At 35.9% G+C, this 15,823-nt stretch overlaps 1 long non-coding RNA gene across 3 annotated transcripts in view; it reads right to left on the bottom strand.

Annotated features, from left to right (window-relative positions):
- Positions 1 to 2,430: 2,430 nt before the first annotated feature.
- The window catches only part of LOC106014431 (uncharacterized), a 62,351-nt gene continuing 48,958 nt past the window's right edge, over positions 2,431 to 15,823 (bottom strand). For 2 of the 3 annotated variants that reach the window (XR_011804286.1, XR_011804285.1), the window contains exons 3-5: positions 14,314 to 14,426; positions 11,272 to 11,444; positions 6,163 to 9,102 (exon numbers count right to left, since the gene is read on the bottom strand). This is a non-coding gene — a long non-coding RNA (uncharacterized lncRNA). Of the gene's footprint in view, positions 2,539 to 6,162; positions 9,103 to 11,271; positions 11,445 to 14,313; positions 14,427 to 15,823 lie in introns of those variants that run through there. The other variant, XR_005262722.2, reaches the window with a different exon arrangement.

Here is a 15,823-nt window from a genome sequence, read left to right as displayed (position 1 = left end):
TTCATTAATTGTCAGTGACTGACAACTCTCCTTCAAAAGCAAATTTATTCCTTCTGAAAAAGTTTTTTCTACCCCTACTACTTTGATTTTGACCTTAAATATCAATGTTTAGAGGAAGATTTACACAGGAGGAACGGAACAGGACAAGACATGGGTAAGGTGACTTAATTAAAAGTAAATCACATCACTCAGAAATTATTTCTCCAGTATTTTCAGTCTGCTACATTATTGGCAATACTATTACCTGTCTAATATCTTTCTCCTACTTAAGGATTAGGCAGGACATTATTATACCTATATTATGATTACTGTCAATGCTTCTGAATTCTAGGGCTCCCTTATGTACTTGCTTAATCTTAATTTCCTTCTAATTTTAACAGGAAAATAGACTAGTCATTTTTCCATGTAACACCAGGTTTGAGTAAAGACCAACAATGCCTGGCATAAAGACTTTCACGTGGACAACACATTTTCATCAGCTCAAAACATTATTTTCTGGTAAGGAGAAGTGGGGATTAAAAAAAATAATAATAATTTTTAAAAATAATAATAAATAATAATAATAAAAAACCTTGACAATGAGAGTGAAAACACACTTCTACCAGGGACCTCTGCAGTTCCTTTCTCACCTCAGAAACATCTTTTCCACCATAAAGGCTGCAGACACACAGGCTTCAAATTGTTAACCTTACTAGCATTAGCTCAGGACCAATCTGAAAATTAGGACAGTAGATCCTCTTATTTAGCTATTATTTTTGTCCAACTCTAATTTTAGGGTTTCATGTTTCCCTTTAAAAGACTGAAAGTTTTTATCTTTTCACATTAAAATCAAATATCCATTAGTTAGGACAGCATAGGCTGGCTGCAAAAGAAACATTTTTTGTTATCTGTAACAAAACGTTACTGTAACAAAACGTTATCCTTGGAACCACAAGTCTGTCTTGATAAGGGATATTTCTTCTGTACAGCAGTGATTTCTATTTCAGTGTACTTTGGTTGCAAAGAATTCAGATACATTTCATCTCTTCAAGAGACATATAGTTCTTATGAAAAAAATGTTCTCAACATAAATAAGGATTCTGAGCGCTTGAAATGTCTTTTCACTTTCAACTATGTCAAGTGCTTTTCTCAATAACAAAATTTAAAATATACATTGGAAAATCTGATTTTTTTTTTTTCCTCATTTGCTGTATTTTAATGTATACACAAGTTTATTTTATATACTTGGTCAGAGAAGCACTGCCTGAAAGTGATGTAACTGTATCATTTTTTATCATGGAGATTTATATTTATACATCCATTTGTGAAATGACTCCTCATTCCTTAAATTCCCCTGCTAAATGTTATTTGAAGATAAGGAAATCTGTTTAAACAGAGATGTCCCTTTTTGGAAAAAAAAAAAAAAAAAAAAAGCTACAGATTTTAATTCATCATAAATTGATTTTATATTCTAACACAGATCTGAGATATTAACATGGAAGTTTGTTACTTGCTCCTGTCCAGGATTGACTCAGCTTGCTGATTTGGACAGGGATAAGCAGTTATTATGAAATCTGAAGAGCTTTGTTTAAAACAGAAGCTCTCAAACTGAAGTTATAGAAGGCTTACCTGAATAAAAATGGGAAAATAGGAATTTTTAATTTTTACAGTTTACCAGACAGGGAAAAAAAAAGAGGTCTGCATTCAATAAAGATATTCAGACACTCTCCAGAACCAGTACTATATTTTTACATAATGTTGCCATACCATATGATTGCCTTTGGCTTATGAAATTTCATATGAATGAGCAGATTCAGAAGGGAAACCCTGAAATAAGTTAAATTCAACTATATGTATTTTTTTAAACAAGCTGTAAATTGAATACCAACAACTTGCATGTGCTGATATTAATTACCATATCATGAAATATTGCATCTAAATTATGAAACTGTTTGGGGACTTAAGAAAAAATAGTAACAAATTCAGAAATGCAAACCACGGAACAGCTGAAATAAAATATACTAGAGAGGAATGAAGAAGAAAACATTTAATTTTGACTAGAAAAATAAAACTGAAAAGTGGTCTGGACTCATCACTACAAGTTAAGAAAACATCAATCACAGCAGTTTATACTTACCATTCTAATAATCCTAGTACTTTCTGAAGTGCCTTCAGCAAACACAAATAAGGGAAAATGAAAAACAGACAGTGCAAGCTTGGAAATCCGTAAGACACTGGAATTGATTTAGGTATTTGTGTGTGTGTGTTTCCTAATTTAGTCACATGAACTATACAAAAGGTAAGAGTTAATGTTTGTTGACTATTAATAAACCTGTTTAAAATCTGAGCCGTTAAGAAAAACTCTGTTTTAAATACAAGGGAGTGAAATTTGAAATAATTAGTTCAATTAACCAAAACTCTATTCTAGGCATTGCAACATGAAGCGATAACATAAACTAGAAGAGTTTTACCTCTTGAGGTTAGGAGCTTGAATCTCCAAATCCTTTGTGCTTTGACAGTTTATTGATGTTGTCATGAGAAGTTCCAGGTGGGCTTTCTCTATGAAAGAAATTTCACCGTTATTTTTGAATTGGCTAATGACTTCTCTGTTTAATCATTTCTCACATATAATGCAGTAAGAGAAGAACACTCAAAGAATATTAAGCCAGCAGGATGCCCTATTGAGAAGCCTCGCATTGTTGACTTTATTCACAATATGTCATCCATCCATCCCATGTACATACAGAAGACCGACAACTATGCTAATTAGAACAACATCATGCTGGTATAGTTTTTAGGTAAAATGGCAAGTACAGTCCTGACCATTCACTGAACAGTAACAAACCCAAAAAAGCTCTGCAAAACAAAGGAGAAGTGTGTCCAATTATTTCTTTGTTTAAGTTTCCTTTTTTTTTAACAGTTGCCAAACAGGCTGCCACATACTGAAAGGCATCACAAGATGCATGAACAGGGGCACAGACATGCACAGCTGAAACTGATGAACGCCTTTTCATTCCACATTTCCTTAGAAGGTTTATTTCAGTGAATTATTATACTATCTTAAATTCGGATTCAACAAATATTACATAAAGCAAACTAAGCTTAATTTGCTACATCAAATCGTTAAGGTTGTGCAAGTATTCTCAATCCTATGTGCAACTATGCTACTTTTGATGTCTTACTTTAGGGTGTGTCTAGAGGACTGTACAAAGGATAGACTGGAGCAGCAGGAAAGAGGGCAAAGTCAATTTAGATTTAGATATCTTGAAACACCAGCCACAAGGCATCTATGAATCTGGTCTGTTGAGGTCCATCCGAGCTGCTGCTGTTGTTAAAGCTCTGACAAGAGCATGCTGCTTCCTACCAAAACCACCACGAAGCACTGAGCTTCCCAGTGCAGGTGTCAAAAGGATTAAGTCACTTTCTTGTGGTTTAACACAGCATCTGCTTCGCTCCTTAGTGCCAGTGCACAACATGACTAAAGGAAAACTCTCAGACTGTGATGTCCCTCCTGGTGCAAGCACACAGCAAGTCAAAACCTCTCAATTTGCATTGCAATTAGGAGACAAGGACAAGCTGTAAAACCAAAGATGGACAAATCTGATATGAAAACAAATTTCATGCTCAGGGTTCTCAGGTGTTTTTATTAGGACTGACAAATTAGAAGTATGATTTGAGAGAAATCTGAACCTGACTCACCACTGTTTTGCTGCAACTTTACCCTTGCAAAAAGGATGATTTTGATGGTATTAGCTACTGCAGTGCAAACCTAGGCAGGACCAGTATTTTTAAATCTCACTTGTCCCTTATTATTCAAAGGGAAATCTGTTAAAACCCCACATTTGTCACCAGTGATACCTCTTAGCATTGTCACACTCAAGTTGAGCAAAGCACACCATGGAGGAGAATTACAAGGATTTTACAATTTTTACAATTCCAAGGACAGATATATTGTTGTATGTCAAGGAGTTAGTGATGCACACAGCCATTAACCTGGGCAGATCCAGGCCCAAGCTGTGCTGCAACTACAGTGTAACCATCAGGCTGTGTGGGACAGCTGTGCACATCCCTCGGGATGTTGATTGTAACAAAGGAGACCGCAGGCAGCTCCCACTCAATACTAGCAAGTAAACTACCTACATGTCCTTGCATCTATCAAGAGTTACAGCAGCAAGTTCCCATGGGAACACTCTTTGTTGGATAGCAGAAATGATGAATAGATTTGTTTTCCTTGTAAGAAAATCCTGTAAGAGCTCAGAGGAGCAAACCAGTGAGCCTCTATATGGGCAGCAGATCACATGCTGCACTGTGATCAGAGTCCCATTCGATGCTGCACAGCTCAGAGCTCCCACCATTTGAAGGGACATAGGTGTACCTATAGCGTTTTGTGTTAACTCCGACAAATAGCATTTAAACTTGTTCTTTTCAGAGTCTGAGTGCCTTTCTTATCAGGATCATAAAAAACAGCACCTCCTGGTGCAAAATAGGGAAGAGTCTCATGGGTGTTTAAATTCTGCTTTAATTCCTCTTGTCTGATCTTGGGGCATAGTTGTTCTGGGCAAAATGTTTGTTTTCCCTTCTCTGCATAGGAGGGAAGTGAATGTTAGGACTGAGATGGCTAGCAAAGAAACTCATGTTTTTCCACAAGAACAATGCTAGCTAAACTGCTATTTAAAATGCATGTATAGTATGATGTCCAGAGACTTAAAAAAAAAAAAATGTTCATCACAAGTAACTGTCATGCCAAGCAATGCTTTTAACTAGAGAAGTGTTATTGCTAATCAGAACAGACTAAAGGAGCCTCTAAAGCAGCTTACTGCCCTGACTATCATTCAGTGGGAGATTTTCCATCTGAAAATCTGTGTGATAGAACATTATATAAAAAAAAAAAAGTGTGAATATCAAAACTACAAAAGGCTCAATATTATGTAATTTGTATTTAAAGAGTCATCAGAGTGTTCTGTTGGACTGCCTTGTAAATACTTATTTTGTTTTCTTTTTAAGTGCTTAGGTGCTTGTGGTGATTTTACCCAGCTGGGCAGCTGAGCTCCACAACTGCTCTCTCCCTTCTTCTCCCTCCCCCTCAAAGGGAAAGGGGGAGAAAATACAATGGAAAGGACTGAAGAGTTAAGGACAGGGAGATCACTCAACAATTATCGTCACAGGCAAAACAGACAGCATAGGGAGATTAATAAAATTTATTACCAATTGATAACAAGCAGTGAGAAACTAAAACCAAACTAAAAACGTTCTCCACATCCACACTCTTCTACCTCCTCCCACCATGCAGGGCAAGGGAACAGGGAATGAGGGCTGTGGTCAGTTCCTAACACTTGGTCATCTGCCGCTCCTTCACTCTCTGCTCCTGCCTCCCACGGGATGCCGTCCTTCCCAAATTTATCCTGCAGGGGCTCTCCATGGGCTGCAGCATGGAGATCTGCTCCATGTGACCCATGGGCTGCAGGGGGAAAGCCTGCTCCACCAGGGGCCTCTCCACAGGCTGCAGGGGAACTGCTGCTCCCTGCCTGGAGTATCTTCTGTCCTCCTGCACTTGGGGGCTGTGGGGCTGCTTCTCAGTCCCTACTCTCACAGATGCTGTTTGCAGAAAGTTTTTTCCTTTTCTTAAATCTGCTCTCACAGGGGTGCAAACAACATCATTTATTGACTTGGCTCTGTCCAACAACGGATCCCTTTGGAGCTGGCTGAAACCAGCCCTTATTTAACATGGGGTAGCTGCTGGATTCTTCTCACAGAGGCCATTCCTGCAGCCCCCTGCTACCAAAATCTTGCCACATAAACCCAATACAATACTTAAAATGCTGGAGGCAAATAGTATGGAGGAGTCCTGACAAAAATCCTAAAATGAATGGATCATGTCCTACAGAAATCTCAAGATCCTGTCCACTTCAGATGATATCCTTAAGAGCAGAGCCAAAATCATGATGTTAGTCTCTCACAGACCTGGTGGGGTACTACGTGTCAAATGAAAAAAAAAATCACGTTTTCCTTGAAGTTCTATAGGTCTTACTTAGCCAAGGACAGCAGTGGTTTTATTTTATTTTATTTTATTTTTTTTAATACCTTTACTTGCTTTCCCTTTCTAGATTTATTTCTCTTCTGACTTGGAGTCTGCTTCTGTAGCCAAGCATCAGATATGACATTCTGGTTTGCATGCAAGTTAAGAGGAGCTTTGGTATTCTACTTATAAAAAGGTAAGCATTGGGCAAAAGCATAAAAAATTGCCAGTGGCTTGCAGTATTTGATATAGCATTTACTGTTCCACTGGATTTGCTGTGGATAAAAGACAACTTCAAACAAGTACAAGCTCACTTATTTGAAATGTACCACAGCTTTTATACAAAATGAAAATGAGTGCTTAAAGAATACATGAAACAGGCATCATAACATATACTTAGGAAATCAAAATGAAAACAATTTGTTCGTAGAAAGAGTTGCAGGTATTCAAGTTTAATTTTTTTATCAGTATAACTGCATAGTTCATTGTCATTAGATTGCAGACTATTCTAGGCATTGTAGATAGCAAGAATGCAGACAAAAATAATAAAATCAATGTTCTTTTTAAATACATGTGAAGTAGATACCAACAATTTGATTATTCTCCATGAGTGATACTATCATTATCCTGATATAAAGCATCCTCATTCAGGTTAATAAACATCAAGATTTATCTAAATTCATTTCATTCTTTGCTCTAGCAAATATAATAAAACTTCAGTAATAAGCATTTTCTTTACTCTCAAGAGCATAAACTGAAGAAGAAAATCAAAAAAACATTTTTTTCAAGTACTGACGCTGGAAATTGCTGATATACTGAAAAAAAAAAAAATAGAGACAGGAAGAAAGCCTTTCTGATTTTAGCAAGGAAAAATAACAGGAGACAGAGTTTAATAAATTAAAGAGAATGAGGAAGGCAAAGATGCTACATAATAGTTAGAAAATGGATTGGAGTACACACAATTAAAAATTTACCAAGTGCCTTTATGATGTACTTAAAACATACATTTCTAAAAGGGCTAAAAATACACAGAAATCCATAAGGCATCATAATGCAGTATGAATACTGTATATCAACAGAGGATGAGTGAGCTGACAATATTTCTAATATTTCTAATATTTCTAATATTTCCTGTTAAATTAAAACCTCCAAATGGCTACTGATATCCTTCAAAAGATTCCCTTTGAATTACAATGGAATGAGGTCTTTAAAGTGATACGAAAACAGCAGTTTTAGAGAGGACAAAAAGTGACAGCTTTTGGAATGATACATAACAGCTCCTTAGCATCTGTCCTTGCCTTAGAATCACAGAGGTCTAAGCAACAAAAAGTGTTTTGTTTCTACACCAGATAATATTGCCAAACTTACATGAGTTCAGTACATGAAGGAATTTGACAGTAAAAGCAACTTTATGGAAACTACCCAGTACAGCATGCTATCCAGTTACTAAAACTCTGGTTTACAGGTAGGCTTTTTGAATTATCAGTATGACAACAAAAATGGATGGAGTTTTTGATAAAGCAAATATTTTTTTTTCAACATGTAATTTAAAATGTTATGAAAAGCAGGAGAATACTGATGTGTGCTTTGAGTCCCAAGTGAGTAAGGAGCAGAAGCATTGTGAACACTTTCTTAACTTGTTTGGTCAAAGGCTTAAAGTCAGTTATATGAATAAAGATTTTATGGACTTGGGATTTCACATTGCACATTTTATCAGAGGATCACAGAACTCTGTTGAAGGTAGAGTTTCCTCATTTTTACAAGCAGAAAGGCAAGATACACTGAAATAAACTTGGTCACAGTCACACAGCAATTCAAGGACATTGCTAAGATGAGACCTAGTCCTTCCATTTCCCCAGGCCAAATCACTAGACCATACTGCCTTTTAAAGACAGTTGAAGATATAACTCATGGAAAATGGTGACAAGTGCACTGATGGGTAAGATACCTTAGAATCTTTCTAGAGATTACATTTATTAATCAAAAATTGACTCTGCAGTCATTTTAAAACTGTTATTCATGGAATATCTTATTTGTCTGTTAAATACGTGAAGGAAAAAAGTATGAAAAATTAATAAAATTATTTGAAAATATAACTTTCCTTGCATACACAACTGTACAGAAAGCTGTAGTTTATAGAAATAGCTATGCTGGCCAAGCCTGGTCTGTTACTTCCCTTGGGGGGGAAAACTAAATCCAAGAAAGCACTTTCTTTCTTCTCTCGCTCTCTGCCCTTGGCAGTACACCAGCATGTAAGTGAAATCTGCTACTGTGCAGTCGTGCTATGAACTAAAAATGAAAAGAAGAGCTGGAAAATAATGGGAAGGGGAAAATGGCTGTGCAAACTATTCAAGCTCTGAATTAAGAAGTCTAAGCTGGCAATCTCATTGTATGTCATATAAGGTTTCGCAGTTTTGTTGCTAAATGTTGGAAATTTCAGTTGATGTAAAGTGCTGATCAGCAAGCTTCTGCTCTCCAAAATGACTTGAGGAAAAGAAGAAACTACTCAGACATTAGCATGAGGTACAGAATTAGAAAGAACAGTTTGGGGCTAACAAACCTGTCAAAACTAAACAGGAATGTTGCACAGTGAAAAACTCATGGAGCTGCAGATGAAAGCAAACCAAAACAAAATTACAAAGCAAAGTATAACTAGTAATGTCTTTTACATTTTTCTACAAGAAAATTTAGGAAAACTTATTCCTTTCTTTTAATGTTATGTCTACCCTTTTGAAGCCCCTCAGAGTGATGAAGCTTGGGGGTATTGAAGTGAGCTATTAGTATTCCAAGGTCACCCTAGGAGGGATGTGACACTGGTGCTAAGGTTTCTTCCTCCTCAGTTCCCAGGTCCACTTGCATTGCTTTTTATATGTTCCCTTTATACATTTCCCATTCTTTACACATTTCCTGAGACATGTGACAGACTGCTGCCTGCCTCAAGCAGCAGCAAATATAACCGTATTTACTGGGCTACAAAATCAAGCAATAAAGGTCTGAGAGGTTTTCCTGGACTTCTGGGACACTTGGAGATGTGGACGTGATCCAACTGTTCAGGCAGGCTCTGAAGTTTCATCTTTACTTGTCCTTTATATGGTACTCAAACTGCTCTAGAAATGCATGCCAAGATATGGAAGATAAAACAAAGATTTACTTTAAGAATACTATGAGGATTTACCACATCTTTTACCACTCCTGGACTCTTTATTTATTTATTTATTTTTTAAAGTAACAGTTACAAAATACCATCCTCTCCACAGATGATATATGAATAATATAATAATATGTAATATATGAAGAAAAGTCCAAAGGGTAACTTCCCTTGAAGGAAAAACAAACAAACAAACAAACAAAAAAAACTATATATTCCTTATCTGGTGAAAATATGTGCCAGAATGAACCTTGGTTTTCACAAGAATTGAAGACTCAGAGATGAAAATCAACCTGTGTATGGAAAGGGTAGGTATCTACTACAGAAAAGTTTGAGAACTACTGGAAGCTTAGAAATGTGCATGCACATAAAATACTGCTGAACACAAGAACTTTCCTTTCTCACATGTCAAACATTACAATCATCTTGATAAACTCTCTTGATCTTTATCCTTCCCCTTAATTATGCCTTTTCTGTCTTTTCTTTTCCACGTGAAGTTTCCGTCATGTCTTTTCAGAGTCTCCTTCTCCAGCAAGACAAACACAATCCCTTTCAGTGCCTATGCACACGACTGCATTTTCAACTTTCTAGCCAATTTCAACCATACTGAATGATGAAGTTTTGTTATGCTCCTGCAAAGGTTGTGAAAATGGGCAGCCAGGTAGGGGAGGAGGGCTTGCTGGGCACGATGCTGAATAACAAGCTCAAGCATTATTAAAGTCCAGAGAATCACCAAGAAAAGTAACATTACAAGTGCCTCAATCCCAGGAAAGGCTTCATTCGCAGTTCACACACTTTAGAACAACAAAGGCAATCAAACTTCATTCACCCTGGTGATGTGAATTATTTTTTTTCCACCTTATTTCTTACTGGGAAGTAAGGAGAGACTAAAATATAGCCTTATGTATTGAGAAAGCTATAATGGTCTTAGTTCAGGCCACATGCATTTTAGTGAGCTGAATTTTGCATTCTGTTTGCCTGCATTTCCTTCATATAGCACTAAAAATTCCCCTGAAAGCCATGAAATTACCAATTTGAAATTGCAGTAAGAATATTTCAAGTTTTTACCACGTCCATTCAGTGTAATGTTTTTCAGGAAACTAAATCTGTATTGCACCGTTGTGTTTTTTCCTCTGAAACTATGGTCACTGAAATTAAGTATCAGAATTTTAATATCTCATATAATCTGTGGCAGATGCTTTACTACCTCAACCTTTTCAATATGCTGTATTCTGATTATCCTGCCTTTCCCTTCCACACAGTTTACAGCCCCACTGAACAATGGGAAAAAATGTACTTGCCAGCAAACAAAACCACAAAACATTGCAGATGAAAGAGAAATGGTCAGAAGTTTCAAAAGCCACTGCACTATTTTATGTATTTCAGAAATATTAATAACCTCAGTGAGAATCCTTACCTTCATGCTATTTTAAGTAAGAGTAGTTTGCTATTGAAGGATTTTTTAAAAGATGCAGTGATGAACTGAGAATTTCATTAATTTTTCAATTTAAATATAAAATCACATAAAATGCTCCTCTTTCCATTGCAGATTAAAATACCCCAAGATACAAATTTTCCATTCCAGGTATTTGCCATAAAAGAAGAGAAAATGAAAGCCTGGTTTCTCAATACTGCAAAACAAGGAGATTCCACCAACCCCATCCCCTCATCCATTTTTACCTAACAGTACAAATTGCATCAGTTTCTTTAGTGTATGGGAGATCCATTTTTCATTCTGTCACCTGCTTGAGAAGGCTGAAATCTCCAGTTTGCAAAGAACACTGTCTCTCCAGAGAGCAGACTTGGACTTCAGAGTATTGGGCAGTCTGATAAGTCTCTTTCAGGTATTTCAATGTTTTGTAAGTCAAAAACAAGAAGACACTGAGATGCCTCGTGGAGATGTGGCATTGGACACATGTAACAGAAGTGATTCTTTTCTAAGCTTCAGTAATCTAATTTTTCTTTGCAAAACAGCTTAAATTACACTACGTGAGACCACTTCATCTCACCCAGGAATATCCAACAAGCCTGTACTAATCGTCCTTTTCTACTTTGCTGAAGCATATTCCCAACCTGCAGATTATTGGAAACAGAAAAGGAGAAAGTATTGCTACTGTTTAATACTCACTTCACTTCACCGTCAGAGGGGCACACATGACAGTGTCACTATCCACCCATCGTGGACTGGACTGAGTCCAACTCTTCCATCTTGTTCTCCCCACCTCCTGCCCCATAGCCCACAACAAATAGCACATTCCAACAGATCCAAGAATGGTCAGGTATTTGAAGGGAAGCCCATTACTAAAACAGAAAGAAACAGATAAATTCACAACAGACATCTGAATAGCCACAGGAAAACTATTGCAAATATAATATGTAACAGTTACTGAAGACTTAGAATGAGATAGAAAAAATATTACTTTGTACAATGGCAAGGCATAATAGAGAAATTAACTCTTTTAATCCCCCCCCTTTTTTTTTTTCATAATTAAGCAAAAGGCTAAAAATGATCTGAAGTGCCTACATCTTTGGACAACTTTCACATTAATGTCTACTCCTTCAAAATTGAATTCTGTATCATGGCAAAATGCACTTACGTAACAACAAAGAGTCTGCATTTCTTTACCCATTTTTCATCTGCTCACAAAGACAAGCATGGTATTTAAAGAACACAAGTTTAGCACAATAAAATGAAAAACTGAAACTTTCCGAAGTCTTCTCCAGCTGCAGTTGCTAATCTCACTGATCAACCACAAGCACTAAAATAAATATCTAATAGGTCTGAAATCATCCATGCTCAAAACCCCATATGACTTGGGGTTGCAGTTTACAGTACAGAAATGTTCCCACTCCACATAACAACATGAACTATCCTACAAGCAAAGCCATATCTCTTAAATCTTACTTATTATGAAAAGATCAGTGTCCTTAAACACCTGAATCATGCTGGATAATTGAATGTTGTTATAGTGTGTTTTTTTTTTTCCCTTTACTTTTAATATCTTAATAATAGTGTATGATAGAGATCCCATTTACAATTTTGGGATTTTTTTTAATGGTCTGACTTAAGAATATGTTTCATTCTATTAAACTAAAAACAAGCAAACAAACAAGCCTTCAATATTAGACCAGTGAAATGTTTCCTTTTATCTATTAATATACAGAACAGAATATTTAAACTAGTGATATTACTTTTCCTGTCCTACTTTTAGAAACATGACTACAAATTGCGGTGGACATATTTGATATACAAGGGGTTAGTTGTTACTTTCACAAAATAAAGAATTATCCTTTCTTTCAATACCCCACTGTATTTAAACACTGCCAGTTGTATATATCTGCAAGAGGTAGAGCTGGGCCACCACTACTCACCTCTGACCAATGAGAGGTCTCTCATTCTTATGACCAGAGGGACTAGTACAATTATTGAGCTCGATGAATTCCAGTACAACTTTAATTTGGCTTAGAGAATGATTTTGTTTTATATCTAAAGTATGGTTTAATACATACTTATGAAAAATTAATTAATTAATTTTGTGAAATTATGAAATAAGCAGATGAAATTGATTTGGTGTCTGAACTTGGCAAATAGGGAAACAAAGATTAACAGAAGTATTATTTTATGTTCATTCGTTTTCTTGACACGACTTAGGATCCAAATTTTTTTCTGTCCTTCATAAAATGATCTTTGAATGGTGGTCACTTACTTGGTTCAGATCACTGAAGATAAATTCTTCATCTTTTTAAAAATAGACTTTCCCAGTAAGAATTTCTACACAAAAATACCACTTAAATGTGTCACTTTCCCAATCAAAATATTGGATATCATTTCACCACAACTAACTAACTAACTAAATAAATAAATAAAAAGAAACTAGAACTTGTGCACAAACTTTGGGCTTTGTTGAGATTTTCCTCATTTTTTCACTGCTATCTCTAGTCAAATCCTGAATTACTCAGTGTATCTATAATATTGCTATCTCCTGTTAAGTAATGAAATACCACCAGTTAGAGCCCCTAGTTATCACCTTACAAAGTTCCTTCAGATCATTCACATTAGTGGCTACAAAATGCAGCATGTTATAGAGACCCTGATATCTGCACTAAACTGCAGGAGATCACAGCTGTACCCAAGAAATGTTGCATTTGCAGCTCATCCACCTGCCAGATAAGAGCTCATTAGCTTGCATACAGAGCTGTATTGCTTTTAGAAGCCAATCAAAACCAGAACTGCATGCAATATATATATATATATATATATATATATATGCACGCCTCCCCAGTTTTTTAATTTGGCCATGGCTTACAGTACCTTTTCAATATCTTCCAAGAATGTCTAACTAGTGGATATAGCGTGCACCTTTTGTTTCTTTTGATTACTTGCACAAATGATTTTCAAAATGTGCAAATAGTGCAAATGTGCGAATAGTTATTTTTAAATGTGCAAATACATTTTTTCCAGGAAAAAAAACTTTACAGCCAGAATTAGCTCCCAGGAATGCAAGTTGGGTAGACTGGCACTAGCCACAGCTAGCTTTGCTGTGGCAGCTGTGAAGCTCTTCCAGATTGTTCTTTCAGGAAATGTATGAATATAAGATAAATTAAAAAAAAAAAAAAAAAAGCTACTGGTATTCCCTTTTACAGATTATGCCTGCCAAACAGGCAAGTAATACTTGAACAAAAGTGCCATTTATGTAAACTAACTGTTTATGAAGTTCTTGATGTGTTTCTTATGCAATTATCTCTCAATGTTGCATCCTGACACACAGAGAAGGCTACAACAGCTGTTCACTTTATAGCCAACTGTTATTTTTGCCTTCATACAGATAGTTTTCCAACATTTGTATGTACATATATATATACACGCATATATATCTAAATGCACAAAAATGCATTTACTTATACACTTGCATATATATCTTAATAATTGGCTAAGAAAGCAGGCTTTCATTTTGCTTCATAGTGAATCATTGCATACCAAAACTGACACTTCTGATGAATGGCTGGGTGAGTTAAAACAAAATTAAGAATTAGAAGTAGATGGGTTTAAACAGAGATACTTTCTTCAGGAAAACAAAATAAAAAGACAAACAGAAAACAAACAAACAAAACAAACAAAAAACAGGGTAAACCACTGTTTTTATTCTTATAAAGTCTATACTTAACTTACCACATCTGCTGTCTGAGTTTTATTCTGTCTTGCACACAAGTCAAGAAACAGAAAGCTGGATTCAGTCATTTCACTCACACCAAGCAACCCGTTTCTTCATGTTCCATTAATCACTGTGAGAACATTTCATTAATCATTGTAGGAAAAGGTATCAGACATGGTCTACAGCAAACTCCGAATATTACACTAGATCAAGCAAATAAATCTTCATTTAAGAAAGATAAAGCTGCTCTTCATCCCCTCCTTAAAAAAAAAAATAAAGCAAGTACCAACTGGATTCATCAGTTTCCTCTGGCTGCTTACCACTGCAACACAACATGAAATACTGAATATACTTGCACCGCCACTGCAGCTGTCCAGAGGAGAGCCAGTTTGCCTTTTTAGCTGACAAATGATCAGGATGTAAAGGTAGTAGAGGAAAAAGAAGAACTAGCTGTTAGCTGTCATACCCTTTCCCACTGAACACACAGAAGACACGCCAGAGAAAAATAAATGGGGACAGACCACAACGGAGCAGAGCTCCTCTATTTAAAACTTCTACCTGTATGAAAGATAACAGCTACACTAAAATAATATTGGATGCTATTGCACCTATAACATAACAGATGGATATAAAATAAGTATATAAAGTATAATAAGTTAGAGAAGTTTCTCAGATCACTGGTATCTGCTATTACCAAATATTAATGTAGCAGTAGGTTTGTCATTTGCAAAGCCTGACATGAGAAAGTGTTGGCAGATCCATACTGGAAATTTTAATCAAAGCTCAAGAGCAATACTACTTCAGGAGAGGCTGCAGTGAAATCCCCTCTGGTTTTGGAGGGAGCATTCTGCAGAACTTTCTGGTCATTCAATCTTCCAATCAAATCAAAGCTCACTTTAAATGTCCATCAATTTCTTACCAAGTTCTAAAGAATAATCTTGATGTTCCTCCAAAGTCAAAATATTGAGCTGATAGGCATTCAGAATCCTAGGATTCTCCATGTTAATATCATAACACTATTTGTAGCATGTGCCTGACAACACGCAGTTAGTATAAACGAAACCAAACACCTTTCTAAGTTCAAACAAATAAGAAAGAAAATATTAAGGCACTAAATAAAAACAAAATGCAGTTAGCACAAAGGAACAGTGAAAGAGATGAAACACGAAAACTAGTGATAAACTTAGGATTTTATCAATAGTCAAATTTAAAATCTCCTTATCAGGAAGGTTTCTAATGTGCGTAGCAAGACATGCTTTAAACTAATATTGCTGTTATGCAGAAATTTCTTATTTGGCATCTCTTTCTAAAGTTCATAGGGTAAATTTTTCTAAAAGGAACACTGAAAATATTTATTCATAAATAAATATATTCCAGAACAGTTTTAATGGCATTTAACCACCCACTTATGTGCAGTCACCCATAACAAGTATATTGTTTCTATATACTGTAATTACAGTACAAGATAAAAGTCTCATATGTACAACTAACCACTTAGTAAATGATAGGTTATGTTGATAATTACAG

The sequence above is a fragment of the Anas platyrhynchos genome, chromosome 1 (assembly GCF_047663525.1).
Source record: "Anas platyrhynchos isolate ZD024472 breed Pekin duck chromosome 1, IASCAAS_PekinDuck_T2T, whole genome shotgun sequence".
NCBI classification, from domain to species: domain Eukaryota; kingdom Metazoa; phylum Chordata; class Aves; order Anseriformes; family Anatidae; genus Anas; species Anas platyrhynchos.
The sequence above is the reverse complement of the archived record's forward strand: the minus strand, read 5'-3'. Positions and strand labels throughout refer to the sequence as shown.